The following is a 27,500-nucleotide window of genomic DNA, read 5'->3' on the forward strand; positions in this document are numbered from 1 at the left end:
TAACATACAGAAAATTGCACTACTGGGCACTGCACACATCCTACGCAAAATACTTTCAATACAGTAACCATAAGAGCGTCACAGCAAGCCACAGCACATACCCAAGGCACACAGAGCTGCGCTCGGTAGTGAAGTGAAAGCACGCTATAAAAATAAAACTACTAATAATCTCAAGAGTACTCAGAAAGCGCAAACCACCGCCAAGGCAACACCAACGCCCTCTCAGCGATTAGTCAGAGGTGACTTTTAAAATGAGAATATCTGACAAACTCGACTGCTCTCACAAACGAGAATACTAAAAATGAACTCTCAAAAATTAAGCAAAAATAAGCAGGTAAAATAACCCAGAATTCTTGTCCGGTATCGGATCGATCCCAAAATCTAATCAGTTCATGTCAGTCCTGAGGCCAAACATCTCTGAAAGTTTAATAAGGATCCATCCAGCGGTTCTTGAGATATTATGTCCACGGACAAACAAGCAAAGAAAACTGATTGAAAACAATACCACCGCCTTCGCAAGGGCGGAAGTAATAATCCAAAGATGCAATGTATAACGCGTGTGTGCGTGCGTGTGTGTGTGTGTGTGTGTGTGTGTGTGTGTGTGTGTGTGTGTGTGTGTGTGTAAGTGTGTATATATAAAACGATAGATAAATAGATAGATGTACCTGTGTGCGATTGATTGTATGTGTATTTTTCACGTCGTAACAACTTTATAAACTTTCGAATAAATGGGAAATGATTGGGTTTTGGAACAGTGGATCTCGAAGCATAAACAGATCTATGAATTAAAGCAAGTAAATATTGAGTTGAAAAACCATTTTCGAAGCCTTAGACCTTTTCTAACCAAAATAGTTTTTCAACGCAATATTTACATGCTATTATTTATTGTTTTATGCGTGCTTCGAGATCCATTATTCCAAAGACGAAACGTATATCCGTCTATGAGTGCACGTGCACGCTCATATTTCCAAAGGTTTTATCTTTCTGTAGGTACATGCTCGTGAATGAAGGCATTACAATTTTATTTCATGCAAGCATGCTATATAATTGAAAAGAGTTCACAATACACTAAAAGGTTGTCGGGGTTATGATTTTATATAAATGTGGTTAAAACAAACTGGAAGAGAGGGCCTCCTATATTTAAGTTTATCTTTCCTCGTTTACTTGTCGTATGACTGCGGCCATGATGGGGCACCGCCTTGAAGGATTTTAGTCGAAGATATCGAACTTGTTACTTATTTCTAAGTCTGACACATATTTTATGCGTCTCTTTGCCGAAACGCTAAGTTACGGGCATATAAAAAAAACAAAAACAACACTTGTTGTGAAGCGGTAGTGATTAACAAACTCGGCACTCGGTTGGTTTCGACGATGAGTGTTCCTGTTGAACCGATGAATGGAACAGCTTGCTCGTGGTATGAACGTGCAAGTGGTTGAGTACTCCACAGACATGCGTACCCTTAATGATGTTCTCAGTGAGATTCAATGTAGCACAGAGTGCGACAAGGCTGTCCCTTTTGAATTACAGGTACTACTCATTTTTGCCAGCTGAGTGAAATATAGTGAGCAACGAGAAATAAAGTGTCTTGCTCAGGATACAACATGCCGACAGGAATCGAACTCACAACCTGACACTCGTGAGGCGGAGACCCTAACCACTTAGCCACGCGCCTTCACTGAGGGACAAATACAGAGAACAACACACACACATACAGAGAACAACACACACACACACACACGAATATATAACGGGTTCCACACTCAGTTTCTGTCAACCAAATTCACTCACAAGACACTGGTATAAATTACTTCACCGAGCTGCCACGCAGGACTTACTCGTTCTGCTTTATCACAGAGTGGCCGTGAAGGAACAGCTGCTGCGGTGAATTGAACGCACGCTCTTGACACACAATGAATTCAGAAAGTGAGAGAACATGAGAGAGGAGGAGAGAGGTGAGTGAGAGAGGAGGAGGAGAGAGGGAGGGAGGGAAGAATGAGAAGAGTTTTACTGATATTTTATGAATGGATTTGGAAAGGATAAAAAAATAAAGTTGATCTCGGCAGGTTTTGAACCCGGAGTGTTGGTACAAATATCGCGAATCATTCCAGTTCACTTATATATATATATATATATATGCGTGTATGTATGTATGTATGTATGCATATATGTATATATATATGCGTGCGTGTATATATGTATGTATGCATATATGTATATATGCGTGCGTGTATATATATATTTATATATACATGATATAGAAGTATATATATATATATATATGTATATATGTGTGTGTATGTATGTGTGTATATATATATACATATATATATATACATATATATATGTGTGTGTATGTACGTGTGTATATATATATATATACATATATATATGTGTGTGTATGTATGTGTGTATATATATATATATACATATATATATGTGTGTGTATGTATGTGTGTATATATATATATACATATATATATATACATATATATGTGTGTGTATGTATGTGTGTATATATATATATACATATATATATACATATATATGTGTGTGTATGTATGTGTGTATATATATATATACATATACATATTTATACATACATATATATATACATATTTATATATACATATATATATACACAAGGAAATGTTAGGAGAGGAAATTAATAAAAACAAACTATATTATCCAAAATACAAAATAGAGAAAACAAAAAATGAAGAAAGAAGAAAAGCAGGAATAAAACATAAGTAAAAAACAAGACAAAACGGTGCAATTCTTTAAACGTCCGATTAGTTTTAAGATCATTCTGAAATGACTAAGCGGGAAAGCAGAACGCACGTGAAAGGAACTAATCGTTTATAAATATATATTGCATTGTCTGAGAAATTTCTCAGAATACTTTGTGTGTTTGAAATACCAACAAGCTCTTGTAATTTCTGAAAAAGGTGACGCTTCTTATGGACAGCTATTGACATATGTGAAGAAAAAAAATAAATATCTGAAGTTAATTACCAATTGACATATTTAGCGCTTCTTTGTTTTTGTTTTGTTTTCCTTTTCTTCGAGTGTCAGTCTCTGGTCAGTGGTTAATCTTCACTAGCTCTCATCTTCAACTCGTTTTCGTATCAACTAATCAAATGTCATGTTAAAATGTTATTGTATTTTTATTTATGTTTCACTTTAATTTTATTTTTCATTGGTTTCATGGGAGACAGCCTGTCATGTGATATTTATATTTGTAAAGTACTGCTTGTTGGTTTTGTAGAGTAGTAAATTTATTTAAATTTCAAGTGTTTATTGTAAATAAATCTAGAAGACAGTATATACTAGTATACTTTGATACTTCAGTTGATTTTATGGCATCCTTTCGTATGTAAATGCATAATAGGCGTGCATACACTTTGACATGTCCCTGTTTTTCTTTTCTCTTAATTTTTCTCTTTTACAACTTATTTGTAAATAACCGGTTTAATTTTCCCTATTACCCCTTTTACAGAAAAGTTCAAAGGAGGAAAATATCACCAACATCTCTTATGTAGTTACGTGATATATGTGTGTGTGTGTGTGTGTGTGTGTGTGTGTGTGTGGTATAGACAAACTGAAGCGTCGAATGTGCTGCTATTTTACAGACAAGAAAGTAAATTTCGAACGTAGTGAAGCTGTAAGTAGAGCCGAAAAAATTGAATATTTATCCTTATGAGACGGAAAAAAGTTGGCAGCAGACAATCCGTCTTGTAAGGGTAAATAGCCAATCAATCTTTTGCTGCTACACTTACAGCTTTACTGCGTTCGAGATGTATTTTCTTTTCTGTAATGTGTGTGTGTGTGTGTGTGTATTACATTAGATTTAGCTGGCTTTCATCCTTCATGTTAGGTAACTTTTTCTTAACTACAACTTTATTCTATATGCTCTCCAACGCCGTTGACTATTCACCAGTACACCAAGCTGTTCCTTAGAAAAAGAGACATAAAGACCTCTAAAATTAACTCGAACACACTGTACACATGTATGTATGTATAAGTATGTGTTTGCATGTAAAATTGTAGGTAATATGACGAACAAGGGATACTTATTAGAAGTACTCACCAATTCATAATATACCACAATTCGCTAAACAAACATCGTGAGAGTCAACGTTGCATGAAAAATATTAGCTCTATTATATGTAAACTTTGGAGGGATATGTTCGGAGAACACCCTAAACTAGAAGCTCATGGAATTTTTCAGGTCTAAACAGATTCTGGAAAGCATTAACAAAACTCATTTTCTACAAGGTGTAAGTTAAATCTCAGGTAGGTAGTACAGAAATAAAATATTATTCTTTTGTAATGATTAACAGCAGCTTTCAATTTCATTATCTGAGTCATAAACCTGCATCTAAGAACGAGGTAAAGTGCAATGCTGCATTCTTAGTAAGTTACGTATAGAAACTGAAAGAACGATGTATTAACACTTTAGACGTTACAATGTGTCTATAAGGGAACAAGTTGTGCCGGTGAGGTAAGGCTGATAAATACCATATACCAACAAATTTTACAGATCCCTTTAAAAGAATTTGAAGTAATATCAAAATGGCTTTATGAAAATACTTTCTAGTCATCAACACAGATGTAGAGCCTGGATGAACTACTATATGTAAAGAATAAGATTGACAGGAATTGCCAATGCGTCGTTTCTTGGCGTTGAACAATACAGCATTAGAAATATTTATGTCTTGATATGCAATATGATAGCTCAAGACGCATAATCTTTCTTTTAGTCTATGTCAGAGACTACGAAGTTGAACATGCTTTACTACTTCTATAAGACATATTTGGTAACTATTTTAAGCACTTTAGCCAAACATATAAGCGATTCTCACATTGGTTCACGATCTGAATTTGTAAAATGTATTTCAATCACACACAGACACACACACAAACACATGTATACACACATGCACTCACACACATGTATACACACATGCACTCACACACATGTATACACACGCGCGCGCAAATACATACAAACACGTTCTCTCAATATATGTTTAGTCTATTTGTATCTGTCCGTCCGTCCGTCTATCTATTTATATATATGCTGATGTATATGTTGAGGTCTTACTTCCCTGTAAATTAGCGGTTCGAGATATAAGTATTGCGATCAATTCCTTCAACTAAAATTTTCAAGGTGGTGCCCCAGCATGGTCGCTGTTTAATGACTGAAGCCAGTAACATATAAAAGACAAAAGATATGTTTGTATATATGTATCCTTGTGGATACAAATATATACGTATGTGTACATATGTATATATATACATCTACACATTCATTTTGAAGTTGAGACTACAAATTGCTAATTCCAATTTCACATTCATGATCGTGTGTGTACATGTATATACGTGAACACACACACACACACACACTGATACATTCACACATACATGTACACAAGCACGTAAATCATCTTGAGTGTAGTATGAACACGTAAACGTGTAGGCGGCATTAAGTGGATATGGGTATAGAACTTTTCAATTCAGCAGAACCACTTTCTGAAAATTCCACAAAAGACATGAATTCATTCATACTACTACTGTCTTTATTATGCAACTTTCGTATGCAGAATACAAAAAGTGAGTTATTGAATTGAAACTACTACATTTCAACGGGTGTAATTGAAGCTTGTATACAGCCAGAGTAGCTATTGGTGGGGTGGGGGGAGACATGGCGGAAAGAAAGAGAGTGAAGAGGAGTGAAGAATTTGCTACAATTTCCTTATGAGTGTGTGTGTACATACATATATACCTGTATATGCATATATATATGTGTGTGTGTGTGCATGCGTATATATATATATATAAATATATATAAATATATATAGATATAGATAGATAGATATATGCATGCATGTATATATTCTTTCCTCTTTCATCTTCTTCCACATATATACCCCACCAAAAATATAGTTTTCAATGGCTTTTCTGTTTTTCGATTCTAGTTCTCCTTTGGATGGGATGGGGGTCTTTGTGTGCGCATGCGTGTACATATTTTGCACAGAATGTGTGTCAGCGCGCGCCTGTGTGTATATGTATGTCTCTGCTAACTTTGTTTTCATGATGCTGTTTCTATTCAATTTTTAAAATAAGTTTTATTTCGAAAGTATTCGACATCTTAGCACAGTAATATATCTTTTAAATCTTTTACTTGTGTCAGTTATTAGATTGCGGCCATGCTGGAGCATCACGTTGAAGAAATTTGGGTCGAACGAATCCACACCAGTACTTATTTTATTTGAAAGCCAAGCACTATCCTATCCTTTTGCCGAACCGCTAAGTCACCTGGACGTAAACACACCTACACCGGCTGTTAAGTGGTGGTGTGGGACAAATACACACATATATGTGTGTGTATGTAGGGTGTCTATATACATATATATATATATATATATATATATATATATATATATATATAGATAGATAGATAAGATAAAACTTACTTGGAAACGGATGCGTGGCGTTCGATCATGTAATAATATAAATATTGTATAAATATATGCATATATATCCATACATATATGTACATACCTACATCTATATGTATACATACATGCCTATATGGGTACAGGATATCACAAAAAGCGTTAAACACAATGAGAAACGAAAACATAAAAACGAAAACAGAAAACGAACTTTTTTCGAACAGCGAAAAAACAAACAAACAGAATAAACGAGACATGCAACATAAAGAATATTTCCCTTCATCAGTTGTCCCTTTTCCATCTAATCAACCTACCCCCTCCCCCAAAATTTCAGGCCTTGTGTTAGAGCAGAAAGGAATATTAGTAGAGCATGACTATTCATCTAAGCTGACTTGCCAACTTTTGTTGTAGAGGTGAGGAGAGGTGTAGGGAGGAGAATAAAATCAGAGCTAAAGGGATGGTTGAGTAAATTTGCAATTTTCAAGACCAAGAATGTCATGTCTATAAAGGCAATAAATATACAGTTTGGAGTTGGAATGGCAACTGTACACAGATTTTGTCATGAATAGTCGCAAAATTTGTGCAAAATGTTCTCCCTAAATACTCCGTAACGAGAGTTCTCGCAAGAACTACTTAAGCAGAGATGGGTATCACAGCTGTCCTTCACCCTCCCTAGAGTATAAATCTTGCTCTCTGTGAATTTTGGTTGTTTCCTTAACTCAGAAGGGTTTTGAAGATGAAGGAGGCTGTGACAAGATTCTTGGACACCAATTTGTAGGACTTCCATGGGGCCTGCACAGAGGGCTGGAGCGCTGTAACAGGTATATTAATATCAGAGGAACCTATTTCGGAACTGATTAGAGTTTTGAACTTCTTTGAAATCAATGTCTCTCCTGAAAAAGTCTGAAAACTTCTACAGTGCACCTCTTCTCTTTCTGTTCTTCCCATTTGCATTTTCCCTCAGGAAAATCATCAATATTCAAACTTTGGTAAAGTGGTCCATAATTACCGATGCCTGAAGATATGACGTATGGAGAAGTAAAGCAATACTTTGCAAGGGCATATATCACGAGCTGCTGTTCATTAAAATAAAGGTAAATATGCATAAGACTATCGAAAATTAAGAAACGCTACGCGAAAACGCCGCAGCAGTATTTATTGAGCTTCCTAGTATTACCGTGATATTTTCTGAAACGTGACTATATAGATCTTTGTAGAAATGGTGGTGTAATGTTACCATTGCACCATTTAAATATCGGATAATTGATACGTTCATCAACTGTCATAATGTTTTAAATTAACAGCTAAATCAGTGTAAGACTTAGCTCTCCTTTTCTTCTTCCAGCTTGCTTCTATGCAACATCATCGTCATTACTTAGTCTATATTTAATAAATTATTGTTATATTTTTTATAGAAAATAATGTCAAGCACATAATGTTCTTATTCGTGTTTTTGGCGAGCTGGCAGAATAAGTTAGAAGACGTTGGTTGGCAAAATTGCTTTGTGGTACTTTTTTCGACTCATTACGTCCCTAGTTCAAATTCCGACGATGCTGATTTTGTCTTTCATACTTTCAGAGTCGATAAATAAGTTCCAGCTAAGCACTGGGGTCAATGTAATCGACAAACCCCTTCCTTTCAAAATAGTTGGCTTTGTGCCAAAATTTGAAACCATTATTATATTAAGGGTATTCTTAATATAACATGGGTGCTGGACGAACGGACAGGCGAACGGACTGACTAGTTAAATTGCTCGGGGTTTGATTTGTTCCAGATCTCCAAGGGAACAAGAACTGGGAACAGGTGACGAGCAGTGTGACAAGTCTCACCCAGAAATAAACTCTGAAGGGTCAGTCGGAGGTGGCGAACATAAAGATCTCATTCGTCATTTACTACCGACGAATGCTCGTGCCTTGCTCCGTTTCAGGGTAACCCAGAATGGAACATTTCCTCTTCTGCTTTCCTTGGAGTGAACGGTCGTGTTTTGACTGAGCTGAAGTCCTGGGTCAAGCGTCAACCGAGGCATGGTGCCTGGCAATTTGAGCGCCGTAAAGGGCACACAACCCTCGGCCAGTCGTGTAATGCGAGCCCACCATGGTGTTTTATAGAAAATTAGAGGCGGCTATGAGTGACAAAATTCTTGGGAAAATCTGTGCGTTTTTTCGGTAGACTTTTGTATCAAGACCCACGGATACTTTCCTGAAATTCCTACCGTTGCAGTGCTACAGGGGAGACATTGTCAGTTCGAAATGATCTCTACAGGCATGGGAATGTCAGCCCCGACTGCCCAAGATGCACGAAGAGAGATAAAACCACCTTGCCACCTCTCGTCTAGTTCCCAAGCATTGCTGACTTATCGATTTATGTTGAATGGTAGCCATCACGTGTATGTCAGGCACCCAAACATCCCTTTGTAGATCGCCCCACCGCTTTCCTTTGGTATAAAGGTGCAGCCTCTTTTCCTCTGTTTAGTGGCTTTGGTGAAATACGTTGTGAGGTGAACGAGGATGAAAAGACTGGAGGCAGACACCTTCTTCGCACAAGCCTTTTTGGACTTTTAACATTCCATTTGAAAAGAGAAGTGAGAGTTGAGAGCGAAAGCGCTGTCACCCAATCACCAATTAAATGTTTTGAAACGTGAGTGGATATGGTGAGAGTGGCTCGAGTAAGTGAGCCCACTCTAAAATGATGTCTGTAGGCTGAGGTCCACGTATGAGAGACAGGAGTAGTTGATGTACAGCTGATGAGTAGGGTAGCTTGGGACCTATGGAGTACCTTGGTTACCCTTGTGTTGTTTTCCTCCTGTTAGAGAATTTATTTCTTTGACTGTTTCTTTTAAGTTTTACACGGTTTTGTGTAAATCCTTAGTCCTAAGTGTTTTTTGCGGTCCTTGTGGCCAATAAAGAATTATTATTATTATTATTATCACTATTATTGTGGCTGTTGTTGCTGTTGTTCTTGTTGTCGTCATCGTCCTTATAGTTGCTGCTGCCGCTGCTGCAGCTAATGCTGTTTTTTTTTGTTACTGTTTTGTTGCTTTTTTTTCATCATCATCATCATCATCGGCGGCATCGTTATTTTTCAAAATCTATTTGACGCTAATTTTGTTAACAGTGATGTTGCTATGAGGTTTGGTGACAGCATCACGTTTCCAATTACAAGAATTTTTCTAAGGATTCTGACAGAATACAAAATGACACTTTACTGCCGGTCGACAATATGTGTCCGAATCAGAATTTATTTCAGCTTTTTTATGGTAAGCAGTTCGGATGTTGAGCCAAACACACTAACCCTAACACTAATTACCACAGAAGCAACGTTTGAAAAGCAATTCTTCTCTTTGGTGCTCACATCTCTCTTCAGATTCAGAATCCAAATTCTGCCGAGGTCAGTTTTGCCTTTCAATCACAACATATAGACCTAGTCAGATATTAAATCTTGATGTTATCAAATGACCACTTCCTTAAATTTCAAGTGTTTGACCTGTGCTAAGAGCTATGAGTATCACTTTGTTTTTGAAATCATTTATGTGTAAATATATATACATCTATACATACATACACACACACGCACGCATATATATACGAGGTCTGATCAATAAGTGTCTGGACTGTTGCGAGAGTAACGAAGCAAAAGCACGTAGAATGCAGCTGTTTGGCAAAGATTGAATTTGAACTTTATTGTGCATGCGCAGTAAGCTTTAACGTTTTAGGTCACTTCCGTTGTTTACGGCAGAAAGTTGTCATGGCGATACCTACTCAGGGGCCAACGCAAAGCTGTACAAAGTGTATGGAGAGGAGTGTATGAGCCGCACACAAGTGGTTCAGACGTTTCCAAGATGGTCGGAACGTTCTGGGAGGTCGGCAAACATCGTAGATGTACGTGCAGCTGTTAGGGGAAATCGTCGAATCATCATCCGTGTGTTATCAGAGAATGCGCAGTTACGATTCAGTTTAGTCCATTATCACTGAAGATTTGAGTAGGAGACGCGTGTCTGCCAAGATACTCGGTTTTCAGTTGCACAAGATCTATTTGATTGTGTCTAGGACGATGAAAACTTGTTGAAAACTTTGCGTAGGCCTCTGGGCAGAAATCGCCATGCTTTTGGCAAAATCTGATGCAGATTCTCTGCTCAACTTTGTCATATACTTAATGAAAAACATTTCCGTAACGAACTTAAAGGAATAAACACGCACATATATATATACAGATATATGTATATACACAACTATATATATATATATATATATACGCACAAATATATGCACGTGTATATGTATATATATATGTATAGATGTATGTATGGATGTATGTATGCATATGCCCATGAATGCATAAATCCATGTATGCATATGTGTATATATATATATGTGTGTGGATGTATGTATGAACTGATTGATAGATAGGCAGACAAAGACGGACGGATAGATAGATAGATGGATAGAGAGATAGACAGACATATCTGTGTGTGTATACTTGTGTGAGAGTATTTATGCATATATGTATACATACGTATGCATATACATACAGAGAAAAGTGTCTCTTTAAACAAGCTATATGAAAGACATAATACGACAATTATGTTTGGGGTAAATCTTTTACATTAAGGATATATTTTGTGTTTTCTTCAAAGTCCTTTGTATTGAATGTAAAACAATTTTCCTAAGTCTATTAGGCTTTCAATATTGTCCCCATTTCCTTTGCTGCTTATTACAAAACCTGGCAACACTAAGCCACTATTCTTCATATCCTTTAGAAGATAAGGTTAAGGTCTTGGAATATTAATAGAAAAACCAATGTAATTGTTCCAACCTAAATACCATGGATCAACAATGAAACGTGACGAAAATGTTCAAAATATTTTATGAGTGTGAGCGTGTATATGTGTGTCCGCGAGTGTGTGTGTGTGTGCGCGTGTGTATGCACACATTTTTTCCATTTTATTTTTGTTAATAACCTTTCGCGAGGATCCTTCGCATCTACGATGGGGCTACGAACTATACGATGAAAATCCAGAGTTACTCGGGGTCGGTGAATTTTTAATAAAAATGCGAAGTTGGTTTATTAATTTTTTTAAAAATCGATATTCACGAAATAATCATACTTTCTGATAGTTTAATGCTAAAAACCTTCCTCACAACCGTCTTTGTAATCCCGAAAAATATCCTAACCATTAGTCCAGCCGTATGGCTGTGAAAGGGAACAGATAAAGAGACGGACAAACAGACGAACATAACGCCCATTATAATAGGATAGCAAAACTGCCCTTCTTCAATCTAAACCCTCTAAATTTACGAACTATACGCAGGAGTGGGGAAATCCACAGTTAATCCTCGTCGTCGGAATTAAAAAAAAAAAATCAAAAATCAAAAGTGATTTATTAATACAAAACTCGATATCTAAATCCGAATTTTTCACATTTTTTTTTCTTTGCTAAAAACTTTCCTGGTTACGTCCTTCGTAATCCCGAAAAACATTGTGACTGTTGGTCCAGCCGTTTTTCCATGAAGAGGAAATAGACAAACGGACATAACACCCATTATAGTAAGATTATATATATATATAATATTAATGGCTTCTTATTATGAAACCAATAAATTTTATACAGGGCTGCAAGGAGAAGTGCTCAGAAAAATTGAGACAAGAGTAAAATATTAGTTAAAGAATAAAAAGACTGGGTTAACGACTCAACCTATCACACCCCCTCAGTGAAGATATATAAGAAATACAGCATAATCCGTCAAACATAAGGAATAAGAAGATATAACGCAAGAAGAAATAATAAAATAAGAAATACATAAAAAATAAGATGCAAGAAATAGAACATATAGTATAACATTTTCTACACGAATATATTATACCAACCGATAACATACAAATAAAAAAAAATTGAGTTAAAGGTGATACACATATATATCATTTCATAGAAGTTAAAATTAATACGATTAAAAATTTCAAATATATAATATTATATAGGTCGATATAAAAAATAACATAAAATAAAATAAAGAAATTAGGTACCATAAAGCAGTCCATCGGTTAAAAATCCAGGACAGAAATGATTTAACACCATTTCGAGTTAAAACACAAAGTTCTACACCTTCCTCGGGTACTGCACAAAGAAAAAAAATAATTTTTATGTAAGAGTAAATTTATATAGTCAATAATGGACTAGCCTTAGACAAGCCTATGCAAATAATGGAAAGATTTAAAAAAAAAAAAGAAAAAAGTGCTATTTTAGAATAGTCCAACAGTAGTATCAAAACCAATCTTCGAGGTTTCAAATCACCCTAACGCAAACTGTTACACTTGTTATTATTTATTGTTTTTAAATTTATTTTTATTTCTATACAGTTTCAAGAAAGTGGAGGAAAACTTATGGTTGCAGAAGGGGATTACTTCGGTGAACTTATTTAAATCTTTCCATTATATATGTTCATTGAGGGGGCGGGGGTGATATGTTGAGTCGTTAACCCAGCGTTTTTATTCTCTGCGAGTTTTTCAACTTAGAGTAAAGCATAAAAAACAATTAAATTGTGGAAAAATTAAATGAAATGTTTTTTAAAAATATTTCCATAGTTTTCAAATGCAAAGCACATTTTCCGTTTTTCTGTCTGTCTGACGTCTCTCTTTTTTTATTACGCTTGTGAGTTATATTAGGTTTCGATGGTGGAGGCGCAATGGTCCAGTGGTTAGGACAGCGGACTCGCGGTTATAAGATCGCGGTTTCGATTCCCAGACCGGGCGTTATGAGTGTTTATTGAGCGAAAACACCTAAAGTTCCACGAGCTGCGGCAGGGGATGGTGGCGAACCCTGCTGTACTCTTTCACCACAACTTTCTCTCACTCTTTCTTCCTGTTTCTGTTGCGCCTGTAATTCAAAGGGCCAGCCTTGTCACACTGTGTCACGTTGAATATCTCCGAAAACTACGTTAATGGTATACGTGTCTGTGGAGTGCTCAGCCACTTGCACGTTAATTTCACGAGCAGGCTGTTCCGTTGATCGGATCAACAGGAACCCTCGACGTCGTAAGCAACGGAGTGCCATCAACAACAACAAATGTATGTCATTGTTCAGTTTTATTTCAAGATTTCTTGCCAATAGAGAAAGAGCCAGTTTCTAACCTTGAACGAAGGCTCCTTCATTGGCCGTAGTCAAATGGCTGAAACAAGTAAAAGAGAATGTGTATATATATATATATATATATATACGAGAAATGTGAGGGAAGGAGAAAACGTGTATGCACGAGTGTATGTTGCTATATGGATGGGTGTGGCTTCTTGTACAGATGTTTAAGAGTATGTGTGTGTGTGTGTGTGTGTGTGTGTGTGTGTGTGTGTATAAATTTATGTATGTAGAGCGTAAGTAGTGTTGAGTGAAAGTAGTATATAGTGGGTGTGTATGTGTGAGGGTGACCAGAAGGGAGAATATGGGGATACGTGTGTGTTTGGTCAGGAGTTCGTTGTCGGAAAGGTGAGATGGTGCAAAAGCGTGCGTGTATGTGTGTGCAGTGACTAGTGTACGTGGGGTGGGGTGCGGTCAAGCGAGTAAGAAGTTGGAAGTGATGAGATGTAAGTGAAAACTATTAGGGTGTGTGAGGTCACGATGTGTGTGCATGTGTTGTAATGGTGTAAGTGTATCAAGAATGTGTGAGGATGGGGTGGACAAGGGTGTGACTAGGAAACAAGGGAACAGCGTGGGAGACGGTGGGTGGGGGTAAAAGAAAACAGAATTCAAGAGAATTGAGACTGAAATGACTTGAAATTAGATAGACACAAACACGCACACACACACGAACATAAAGACAGACAAATGGACAGACAGACAGACGAACAGACAGACAGACAGATAGACATACAGACAGATAGATAGATATTCGGGCCACACATTTGAATTTTGTGTATGAATCAGCAATTTCTTCTGAATAAACTCTACTATATATGTACATAAGCTCATACTCACGTGTATATATACACACATATTCTGTATTCTATTTCGTGTTTGTTCCTCCAAATATATGTACACACACGCTTATGCAAACACTCACGCACACATATCTGTGTCCATGTACGTACATTTGTATATATGTATGTACGTACAGAAATGATTACCTGCATACATTCAGCCACCACGATTACGTTCATACGTGTACTTACACATGCATACATATATGTGTGTGTATGTGTGTGTGTGTGTGTGTGTGTGTGTGTGTGTGTGTGTGTGTGTGTGTGTGTGTGTGCGTGTGTGTATACATATATACGTACCGATATGCATAACAATATACACACATTATTATATGCATACATGCAATCATACATAGATGTCAGGTACAAGAACTTGCTCCAATATAATCTAATATATTTTCTCTCACACTGTTTTCTTGTGTCCTCTTCCAATATTTATTTGCGCTGAAAGAAAAAAAAAATCAATATTTTGACAGTAAAAGAAATCAAAATATTTATATACACAAGTTTTTATTAAATATATTGACGTTAAATATAATTAACCTTAATTTCTGCCTCTACAATTTCTCACTATTATTAATTAATTTAGTATGGTGGATCGTCGTATCGGTTTCGCTTGACGTTCACCAATATGCCGAAGCAAAAATGAATATTGTTTCTCCACGACAAGCAAACGTGAGAGTTTCTACATTAGTGGTTCTCAACCATTTTTTTTTTATACCTGTGAATCCATTTAATTCATATTTTACTCGAATAGACCCTCGTATACATTCGTACCCATGTTTAAAAATCCTATTAGAGTGTTTTATAATCAAATATAATTAAATTTTATTAGAAATTGAATGAAAACTATCAAAATATTTTGCGCCGTATACGATGAGCAGGAGCACATTCTTGCTTATGAATTTTAACAACTAAAATTTTATATGGATCCTCAATGGTTATATGGACCTCCAAATTCATGTTGACCCTGGATGAGTACTACTGCTATACATGGTTGCACAACGTACTAGAAATGACCAGCAAAACTACCCACGCATCGTGATCTTATGAATAGTCTTTTATTGAGGGAGACTTTGGACAATGCAGACTGGCATGGCTGGGTTGTAAGGGGTTTGCTTCCCAACAACATCGTTCTGTCCCACTACATGGCACCTTAACTATTTTCTACTATAATCCGAACCGACCACAGCCATGTGGGAAGATCTGGTAAAATGGAAACTGAAAAAAGCCCGTCGTGTGTGTATATTACTTTTTCTGCGTTTGTCCCCAACCAGCACTTCACAACCGGCGTTGTTTTGTTAGCTTTTTCGTAACCTAACGGTTCGACAGAGAGACGGGTAGAATAAGTACCAGACTTTAAAATAAGTGCTAGGATGGATTCGTTTGACCTACACCCCTTAAGGCAGTGCCCCCATATATATATATATATATATATATATATATATATATATATATATATATATATATATATACATATATATATATATATATATATATACATATATATATATATATATATATATATATATATATATATATATATATATATATATATATATATATATATATATGTATATATATATATATATATCCAAGTAATCTTTTGGCAATCTTCTTACCACAGCGTCGCCTGTGTGAGCGTGTAGAGTTGTGTGTGCATGAATGTATGCGAGAAAACAATCAGTTGGAGGATCAGTTAATTATGATTTTATTCAACATATTCCACTCTCAGATATTCACACACTTATTGCCGCGGTTCTTGTTCTCCAAAGCCCTGTAAAAGAACTCAGAGAAATTTGGGCCTCCAGCCAGGCCTTTCGCAAAACCCTTGAAGCCAAGAACTTTTCAGCACCACCCCACTCGTATGTTTATAGTTGGAATTCTTAGGTTATTTTGCGTCTTAGTGTCTCTGATATTTTTCTGTTTTTTTTGTGTTTTTTTTTGTGTTTTCTGAATCACCAATTTTAATGAAATACCTGTATAATGCAACTGGAATTGGCAATGTTGTGATGTTTGAATGCCGCAGTGCAGGTTTACTTTACAGTATTTTCAATTGATCCGTTGTCAATAGTAACAGGAACTCCATCCTTTCTGCAAGACAAGTCAAGGCTATTCCTTGTTATGTGGCCTTTGTGAAAACTTTTATTTCTTTGAAAATGCTTAATTAGGCGTGATTGTAATGGCATTTAACATTCAATGAGTTAACGTTCTCCGAAGAATTTTACTTTTCTGCTGAAAGCGTACTGCACCTCTGCTTGAGCTATGTAAACATTTCGAAGACAATGCATTCCAATAGCTCTGAGCTATAATGTTTAAGATTCGTCTTGGCACCCAACAACACCAGAAACAACAATAATAGTATAATAGTAATCAAGATAATGATGTTGATGATGGATAATAATGAAGATGAACATTATGCTGCTGCTGTTGCTGCTGATGATGATGATTTCTTTATTGTTAATAATATTTTATTTTTTTTACAAGAATGATGATCATTTCTTTATTAGCCACAAGGGGTTCGAAGAATTGCAATAAAATACGTTGAATATTAAACAAGGGTCATACAAAAGCTTGGGGGATGAGAAAAAAGTTAAACAAAGATGGGGTGAGAAAGAAAGACGTCTTACAATTAAAGTTGGGAATAGCGGATAAGGAAAATTAGGAATGGTGATTCATTTCACAGAAAATTAGCATTAAATTATAATTAGATACAATAATTTAAACGATATCAAAGTGAACAATGAAAAACATTCCTTTGGGTTACCGCCTACACAAGGTAGAAACAACAAGAAACGAGAAACGGTTAGAGCGCTTTATGTCCCTACTGACCTGTTGACCTGTTACTGGTCGCACTCTGTGTATCCAAATGCAACTGCTAAGAGTTTCTGTGTTAGTAGCTTCCAGAAGAAAAAAAACTAGTTCAACATTTGTCACTTTGCTGACAACAATGTGGGAAAATTTAAATTGTAAATTGTTTGCCCATCTAAAAATGTTACATTTTATAGAAAATAAATTCAGTTTAAATCCAAAGAAACTTTGATAGACTTTAAAATTTTAATTCTTTTTACCTCTACTTTCACTTTAAGAAAAATTGATGTTTCATTACCTGTTTTTTTTTTTCAAAAAATGAATTATTAAAATTTACGTGGTGTTTCTCAGCGAATGCTCAATAAACAAGCACTCATACATATGCATACACATATGCATACCAATCCAATCCAATACATTTACACACACACACACACACACACACACACACACACACACACACACACATATATATATATATATATATATATATATATATATATATATATATATATATATATATATAGAGAGAGAGAGAGAGAGAGAGAGAGATAATCGACGATGTCCTTACCCAGACATGTTTACAGTCCTGTGCCTAGGTTATAAATATGAATATAAATTAACAAGACTAAACACCTGAATAACTTCGATCACCAGCGCTACTCCACCTTTAAACAAATAATCATGGTTTGAAATCAATATTTCATTCTGTCTGCTAGTAATCAAGCAAATGTTGAATCAGTCTTAATTAGAAAATAACCATATTCAATTATCTTTGATTACATATCACGCTCAAATTATTTGAAATTTCAGCAACGACAGTCACCTAATCAAAGTAGTCGCTTCCCACTACGCTACAATATACAAATATATATATAGAGATGCGTTCATACTTACATATTCCTACACGAATATATACATTACCATACATGCATACATACACACACGCATTACATATATATATGCGTGTGTGTATGCGCATGTGTCTATATATTGATACATGCACATTTATACACACACACACAAACTTCTATATGTACGTATGTATGTATCATTTAACTGTTGTCATCTACGTTTTTCAATTTTCGGACCACGGCCATTCTGGATCATCCCCTTGTAGGGATTAGTCAAATAATCGATTCCAGTGCTTATCTTTAAGCCTGGTACTTGTGCTATCAGCTTCTTAGTTACGGCGACTTCGAGAAATCAACACTGGTTGTCAAGCGATGGGAAAGAACAACCACAACCAAAACCACAGACATATACATACAACATATCTATCTATCTATCTATCTATCTATCTATCTATCTATCTATCTATCTATCTGTCTGTCTATCTATCTGTTTGTCTACTATAGGAGTGGCTGTGAGGTAAGAAGCTTGCTTCCCAACCATATGGTTTCGATTTCAGAGCCAGTGCGTGGCACCTTAGGGGAGTGTCTTCTGGTATGGCCACGTGCTGACTAAAGCTTTATGAGTGAACATGGAGTTATTGTAGGAGAGACTTGCGCAGTGAAACTGAACTCTGAATCACGTGGTTCTAAATCGAACGTTTTAACCAAACACTCGTATACACGTGTATATATATATATATATATATATATATATATATATATATATATACATACATACATACTTACATACATGCATAACATGCATACATACATACTTACGTACATACGTACAAGAGAGAGAGAGAGAGAGAGAGAGAGAGAGAGAGAGAGAGAGAGAGAGAGAAGGAAGTAGTGGGACAGAGAGAACAGGAAATAGCTATAGAATACATGTTTGAATGGAAAACATAGCAAGTAATGTTTATTGACTTAAAAGACCTTTCCGCATAATGTGTACAGGGAAGAGCGTGTATTTGTGTGTGTGTTTGTGTGTGCATTTATAATATATGTTTGTGTGTGTGTGTGTGTGTGTGTGTGTGTGTGTGTGTGTGTGTGTGTGTGTGTGTGTGTGTTCTCTGTAAGTATGTCTTTCCATGAGCACATGTTGTGTATTGCGAGCTATTGTGCGTGCGTATGTATAAATGCATGTGTGTATATGTATGAGTGTGCATGTCCCTGATTAAGTATAAATGACGTTACATGTGAGTCATAAGAAATAAATGTCATGGAGACATTGTTTCCATGGTGATTCTGGAGATTGTCTTTGTCGAAAGAATTACAGTTGCGATATATCCGAAGAGGTTGTTGGTTAGCCCAAGGCCACTTGCCATCAAGCAGAACTTTACTCAAAGGCCTACCACATTTATGATTCTGTCTTTTAAACAGACATAGTGTGTCTGGGGCTATTTTATCTAATGTGCTCTTGTTTAGTCTCCAGGCATCTCCGATCAAGGGGATTTAATTCACTCATACATAATCTCTCTTGGACTACATTATCACTTGTGCGCAGAATTCTTATATGTTCATTAGCCCAGAGTCAATTCTGATCAAGATCTTGCAGATTTATGAATCAATTGCTTTTTTTTTTTTTAACTACGACCATCCTATTTTTATTTCCAGACATTGTATCCATGGCTTTATATTAACCAATTCTTTCTTCTTTTGGTTTTCCCCAAATAATAAGATATGGTCTGAGAGTAGTCTGGTTGCTATTTCTAACGTATAATACTCTCTCTGCTATACAATAATGCCTCACGCTTAGAGTTTTTAGGAGGTTAGCTTTGAAAGTTGCATTCCCTCGCGATCGATAAAAATGTGCTTATTTTGGTAGTTTTGACTTATGAAGTCCCTCTAAGCGTGAGGTATTATTGTATAGTAATGCCCTTATATAAATTAAATTATATATATTTATGGAAAAAAATTATGGCTTTTTTCCTTATGAGTTTTTTCACGCTAACTACTTGATACATTCTTATAAAGTCTTTATCCTAATATTATAGTATAATACTCTCCCTGCTATAGGTACACGGCCTGAACTTTTGATGGAGGCTGTCTAGTTGATTACATCGACCCCTAGTAATTGACTGGTACTTATTTTATCGACCTAGTAAAAATGGATGGCAAAGTCGATCTCAGCGAAATTTTAACTTAGAACGTAAAGTCGGAAGAATTACCGCTAATCATTGTATCCATTATGTTAAAGATTCTGGCTGTTCGCTACCTTTCTGACATTTAATATTATCCCGGAAATGTTCTCTCATTGGCTCAGAAGGAGTGTAATGTAACCGAACCTTTGGATTCAAATATGACTTACAATATCAAATCAACCATTACTGTACTATTTCTGTCCATTTTCCTCTTCATAACTTTTGGCTTTTGATATCGGAACAACAATTTTGGTCAATAATATTCCAATTGAGAGAACAGCGGGCCGGTCAGTACAAATACTGCCTGGCATCTTATATGATTTGCTAACGATTTTGCCATTCCACCGCCCACAAAGTACTTTGAATTGCAGTTTTATAGATTACAATGAGGTCAATAAAATAAGAAATAATATTACCAATTTCTTGGACTATTAACCGTATCTTTTAAAGAGACTAAAGTTTTTTTTCGTTTTTTTTTTTCAGTATTTACATAAACACACCCGATTGGGTTTGATGTCCAGAGATCAAAGTGATCGAAACTTAGCTATAAATGTAAATTAAAAAAAAAACAGGAAAGGTATCTTTGATCTGTCCGGATGATGTTAATAGACCGAAAATGCGTAATCTTAATAAATATTCGAATTAATCTGTCCGGCATTTAGATATTAAAAAATAATACATTGTAGAGAATGTAAAGGAAAAACGTATTGAACAAGTAAATTGTGGCGGCGTTGAGGCAAGATTGAAACTCAAATATTTATTTAGGAACAATGTAAACACACAAATACATGCACATATATCACAGACACATACATGCACGCAGACACACACACACACACACACACACACACACATATATATAGACAGATATAGATATCCTTCTTTATATTCATGCATCTACATACATAATAATGCACACATGCATGCTTACATACATACATACATACATACATACATACATTTTTTTTTATTTATGCGCCCTTCTAAAGCCTAGCCAGGTTCCTGGGCCCGGTTTCCCGGTTTCTATGGTGTATGCGTTCCTCCCAGCTGGACGGGACGCCAGTCCATTGCAGCGTTACTAAAAAAACAGGAAGAAAGAGTGAGAGAAAGTTGGGGCGAAAGAGTACAACAGTGGTCGCCACCAGCCCCTGCCGGATCCTCGTGGAGCTTTAGATGTTTTCGCTCAATAAACACTCACATAGTACATACATACACACACGCACACACACACACACACAAACACACACACACACACACACACACACACACACACACACACACACACACACACACACATATATATATATATATATATATATATATATATATATATATATATATATATATATATATATATATAGGAATGAGAACCCAGGTTCGAAATTTCCCCAAGACACCTGATGAAGGCTGGAGGATATATCAGCCGAAACTTTGTGTTAGCAACAAACAAGATGAGGACAAATATCCGTCAAATGTAAATAATGTAAATAGAGTACTTGACTGGTTCTTTATTTTACCGAACCCAGAAGGATGTAAAGAGTTAGAAGAAGTGTCGTTAAACATTTTGTCCGACAAGGTAACGATTCTGCCAGCTCGTTAAAGCGAGTTTCGTTCTGACTGAAAGTAACGAATGAATGTAGAGAAAGTGTAATAAAATAAAGTCACATAAAGTAGTAATTAGAAATGCGAGTTCAAATAGTGAAACCAGGGTTTAAATTCAAGCATGCAGGTATCTTCAAAATATCTCACAGAATGACGAGTGTGTCCTGCATAGTTACGAGCTGCCCTTTAGCAAGGCATATCACCCGTTCAGCTACCTTGGTAGAGATACGGTGAAGACACGGAACTGTAGCATAGCAAACTGAGAAAAGGTAGCGGAAGAGACCACCTGAGCCAAACGGTGCTTCTTACATTGATGTTGGACGGAAGAATCTTAGAAGATTTATTTGACGGTCAGGATCACGAAGCTCCATCAAGAGATTAACTGCAACGTATCGCAAGGGAGAAGCATCCATGGTTGTGTAATCAGGTAATGGAAGATTCGCAATGATGCAAGCTTCCAGTTCAAATTAATAATAATGAAATTGGATGGCGACAAAGAGTTATGGGAATCCACGAAAGCAAATCATGTGAATAGGTGTATAAAATTAGATTCAGGAAAATAAGGATAAATTGAGATATTCAGGTGAAACTTCAGGAAAGATTAGTTGAGATTTAAACTTCAGATATTGATGGTAAAATTTCAGAGACAGATCTAGTGTTTAGATAAGTAACAAAAATTGTGGGACTGATTACAGGATAAAAGTTAAAAATTCAAATTTAAAACTGAACCAATTGAAAAATTGGGTCCGGATTAGTAAGAAAATTAAAACTTAAAATTCACCAAAGCTGTTTTCAAAGAAATATATCAAAATATATAAATATAAATATTATACAGGTTTAAAAAAATCTAGTAAGGTGAAAATTATCATACCCATTATAAGAATTTGGTTTCCACTCTTTGGGGGTGCGTTTACTCCCTCTTCCATTCGTCCCCTCTTCCTCTTTCTGCTCGGTCTATGATTTTTTTCTCACAGTAGGTGTGAATTATTCTTTCTTCGTTACCCGCCACCAAGCTTGGTATGTGCACTCATTCTGTATCCCCCTATGTTAGTTCTATTTCTATCTCTCTTTTACTCTATCTCTCCTTCTTTTTCTGTCTCTTTATTATTTCTGTCTACAGTCAGCTTTTGTAAGCCGACTGGAGAATTCAACCAGTTAGCCAACCAATTAACATTTCAAAGGTTATTAAGATTGTAGAAAACAGGCAATGTGACAGTTAGAAAATTAAAAGTATAGAACTTACATGAAAAAAAAAAAAACACAAAGCTCTAGAAAGATGGAAGTTACAAAAATTATAAAATCACGAAATCAGAACACATGGGAATGGAATGGTTAAAGTAATGAAAACACATGGATTAAACATTAATGGGGTTAAAAAATTAAGACTTAAGATCTAAAATCATAGATTGGTAGCAATAAGTGAATTGGTATTAAAAGTATTGAGTTACAAGAAGATTAAACATTAAAATACCCAATAAAAAAAATGTCTTTTAAAAATGATGGAATTAATTGAGATTCAATACCGATTGTAGTAATCCCTCGACTATCGCGAGTATTACGTTCCAAAAACACCCGCGATAGGTGAAAATCAGCGAAGTAAAAACAGTACTGTACTGCATATTTTTATCTATTATTTCTATAATTTGTGCATATTTATTTTATTATAAATGCAAAACAACACCACGGAGTAATCGACGTAAGCCTGAATAATAAACTGCGATGAGTGAACGGCGGAATGGCGAGGAATTACTTTATTCTTTATAAAGTATTAGGTTCGGGAAGGCATTTCGTCTGTCTTGACGTTCTGAGTTCAAATTGTACCGAAGTCGATTTGGCCTTATATTCTTTCAGGGTCGATAAAATAAGTAAGTACCGGTGGATGTTTAATTAATTATCCATTACCAGTTGAGCACTGGATTCGGTTAATCGACTTACTCTCTCCCTCCATAATTTCAGCTTTGTACCTACAGTAAGAAGAATAGATCAAGGAAAAGGTAGCCGAAAAAAGGGTGAAAACGCAAAGACCAAAGATGAATATAGTCCACACCAGTTAAAATGCTTTTTATTTTTTTGTTTTACTATTCTAGGCACAGGGCCCGAATATTTGGGGAGGGGGCCAGTCGATTAGATCGACTCCAGTACGAAACTGGTACTTAATTTATCGATCCCGAAGGGATGAAAGGCAAAGTCGACCTCGGCGGAATTTGAACTCAGAACGTAAAAACAGACGAAATACCGCTAAGCCCGGCGTGCTAACGTTTCTGCCAGCTCGTTAAAATGCTGTTAAATAACTGTAATCTTACCAACTCACCTAGTATTTTCTATGGATATTTAATGAATAATTCATTACGTTTACTTATAAGACTTTATGCTGTAGAGTTCATCTAATGAACAGAGACTGCACACACCACCACCGTTGGAAACAAGGTCGATTTAATATCGGACAAAGTCATTTCGTTGTCTACTTCCTTCATATAATTTTGGCCAGACAGAGAGTCTTCTGTTCTAAGGATTCCTGTCTATTCATTTGATCTCTGCTAATTTGTGGCTCCTGGTTAAACTTATATATATATATATATATATATATATATATATATATATAGAAAGAGATATCACGTGTTTTTTTTATATATTTTGTTGTTTTTTAACGGAATCCGTCAAGTATTTTATCTCATCGAATATCATTCTATACTTGTAGACAATCAAGAGCTTTATATTTCTATCTGAATATTACTTCTGATCACACAGTCAATCGAAGTCGGGAAACTCAGAGTAACAAAATCCAAACATTCAGCTTTAATAAATTTTTACACTGGATTTCTCGAACAGGGTGCGCAGCTTTGGTTTCATTTCTTTTTTTTATTTTCGTTTCTGAGTACACTACATTAAACTTAATATTTATATATGTCTTCATCGCCCACAAAGGGATAAACATACAGGGGACAAACAAGGACAGACAAAGGGATTAAGTCGATTATATCGACCCCAGTGCGTAAATGGTACTTAATTTATCGACCCCCGAAAGGATGAAAGGCAAAGTCGACCTCGGTGGAATTTGAACTCAGACCGTAACGGCAGACGAAATACCGCTAAGCATTTCGCCAAGCGCGCTAACGTTTCTGCCAGCTTGCTGCCTTAACGAGGATATTTGAAACTTAAATACTGAGGGTAGAAATTAATATTTTAAAATAATACTAACTTGAGAACATATATTTCGTCCTAGGACGATGTGGCGTGTATCAGCAAACAAGGAATCCATTTAGTGGCCTTTCTTCTTATTTATATATTTGAATATAATTTGCAGTCCTTGGACTTTTTTTTACGTATGCTAGCCACCGGTTTAAGGTAGTATTATTTTATATTAATTTATACCTTTAGTATTTAACTTTTAAATATCCTTGTTCTCTAGTCAGTTAATTCACTGCTGAATTCTTTTCACCTCGGTTTTTTTTTCTGGCTTGGTGTGCTAGTTGAAGACTTTTGAATTGGAATTGCGATGTACTATAGTAGAACTCTATACACACGTGTCATTACACGGAGACGATTGGTATTTAGTTAATCATCATGTTTCGGCAGCGATTTCACTGAGGGACCACGGATAATTCTTTAATTATTTATGACGAAACTTCAAGTTATGGAATTAACTGCTTTTTTCTTTTCCTTTCATTTGTCTTGCTCGCAAACATCTAGCACACTGCTAATTTCAAAACACGTTTTCTGTGGTAGAACGATTTGGCGTCTATCTTCAGCATTCAAGGAATCCACTTAGTGGCCTTTTGTCTTATTTATATATTTGAATGTAATCTGCAGTCCTGGAATGTCTTTTACTGATGCTGGCCACCGGTTTAAATCAGTATTATTTGATAATATTAATTTCTACCCTTATTATTTAATATATGTATGTATGTATATATATTGCCTCTGAACGGAACGCTAGTCCCTTGTATAGTGACCCATTTACAGCCGAGTTGACTGGAGCATTATGAAAGGCAGTTTTTTTTTGGCTCAAAACCACAATGCACTACTGGTGTGGGAATCGAAACCTCGATCTTACGATCGTGTGTGCATCACCACTTACCAAAGCACCTTCACACTCGCACAAACACGCACACATGCAGGAAAAAGCACTCACACACACACACATGCACACGCACACACACGCACATAATATATTAATATATCTAGAAAGAGGTGCGAGTAGAATGTATCCGTTTTAATTTACATAGGAAATGATAAATTTAGGTTGATTGATAGAAAGAATGAGACGAAACAAAGTTGAAGTGCAGAATGGGAAGAGAGAGGGAGAGAGGGAGAGAGAGAGAGAGAGAGAAGTAGACAGGAAAAAACAAGATAACTTTCTTGTCATAGAGCAATACAATGTAATTAACAGGTGTAGTTAGGTACACCTACGTTCAGACAGGTAGCACATTGTATAAGAAAAGGCAAATAGATTTCCTATCGGTAAATAGACGGAACAAAAGACATCGCTAATAGATGGCGCCACACTCCAGCTCTAATTTGATTAGTTTCAAATATTTGACTATGTATATACTTATATGTGTGATGTGATATATCATGTCTGTGTGTGTTTATGCGTCTTTGCGTATATATGCGTGTGTGTGTGTGTGTGTATCGATATATATGTGCATATATGTGTTTATGTATTTATATATATATATGTATGTATGTATGTACACATACAGTACACACGCATATGTACATACATATATGTATGTATTTCTCCGAATATTTCAAGCGAAAAAAAAACAACATAGAAAGAAAAGTTAATGAAGCAAAATATCATTAGAATTACTCCTGTTATGTGTGTAGTCTTTATTTATTTCAGGCCAGACATATTGCAATCAGAAACTGGACGTAGGACGCCATTATCTCAAGATACATTTTCTTTTTAAATCGCTAGCGTGTATTTTGGGAGAGTTTTTCTGTTATTTCTACTATATTGATAGACTACCTCGACTCATCTTTGTAGGTTGTATTGTTGTGATTTTAGCTATTGTGTTCTTCCAGACCATCCTAGATTGTACGCAAGTGTTAAGTTTCCAGTTGTGACCAACTTGTTGATTATTCAGACATACTGCTATATCACAATTGTTGTTTGCATTTTTTTTAGAGACGGCTGCCGGGAGAGATGATAGCAGTAGCAATTAGGCGGGACTGGTGGTTCTAACTTTCTCCAACCCATAAAGACTAAAAGCAAAGTGGAAGCAAGTTGGACTTCGAATCAGAGCGCAGAGACACACAAAAGATTTCGCAACGCAATCTATCGGATGGTCTAACGACTGACTCAATCACATGAAACTAATGGTAGCCTTGTAACCCTTAAATAAAGAATATTATCCACTAGTGCGGTGAATAAATATTCTCACTGTTCAATATTAACGTGTATGTATATGCATATATATATATATATATATATATATATATATATATATATATATATATATATATATATAAAGAGTCGCTTATCCAAGTTGCTGCGCAATAGGACAGAGCCAGGAACCATATTGCTGAGAAGCAAACTTCTTAATTCCTCAACCTCAAAAGCCACTAACCCACCACTTCAAATCTGTGATTAAACTTATGGTAACATAAGTATCATTTATAT

At 35.8% G+C, this 27,500-nt stretch overlaps 1 long non-coding RNA gene across 9 annotated transcripts in view; it reads right to left on the reverse strand.

Moving 5' to 3' along the window:
- The window catches only part of LOC106880046 (uncharacterized), a 116,529-nt gene that overhangs the window by 3,697 nt on the left and 85,332 nt on the right, over positions 1-27,500 (reverse strand). For 8 of the 9 annotated variants that reach the window (XR_016237977.1, XR_016237976.1, XR_016237975.1 and 5 more), the window contains 2 exons: positions 14,725-14,868; positions 12,481-12,571 (listed from right to left, as the gene is read on the reverse strand). This is a non-coding gene — a long non-coding RNA (uncharacterized LOC106880046). The other variant, XR_016237973.1, reaches the window with a different exon arrangement.

Source organism: Octopus bimaculoides, chromosome 22 (assembly GCF_046866305.1).
Source record: "Octopus bimaculoides isolate indiv1 chromosome 22, ASM4686630v1, whole genome shotgun sequence".
In the NCBI taxonomy this organism is placed as follows: Eukaryota; Metazoa; Mollusca; class Cephalopoda; order Octopoda; family Octopodidae; genus Octopus; species Octopus bimaculoides.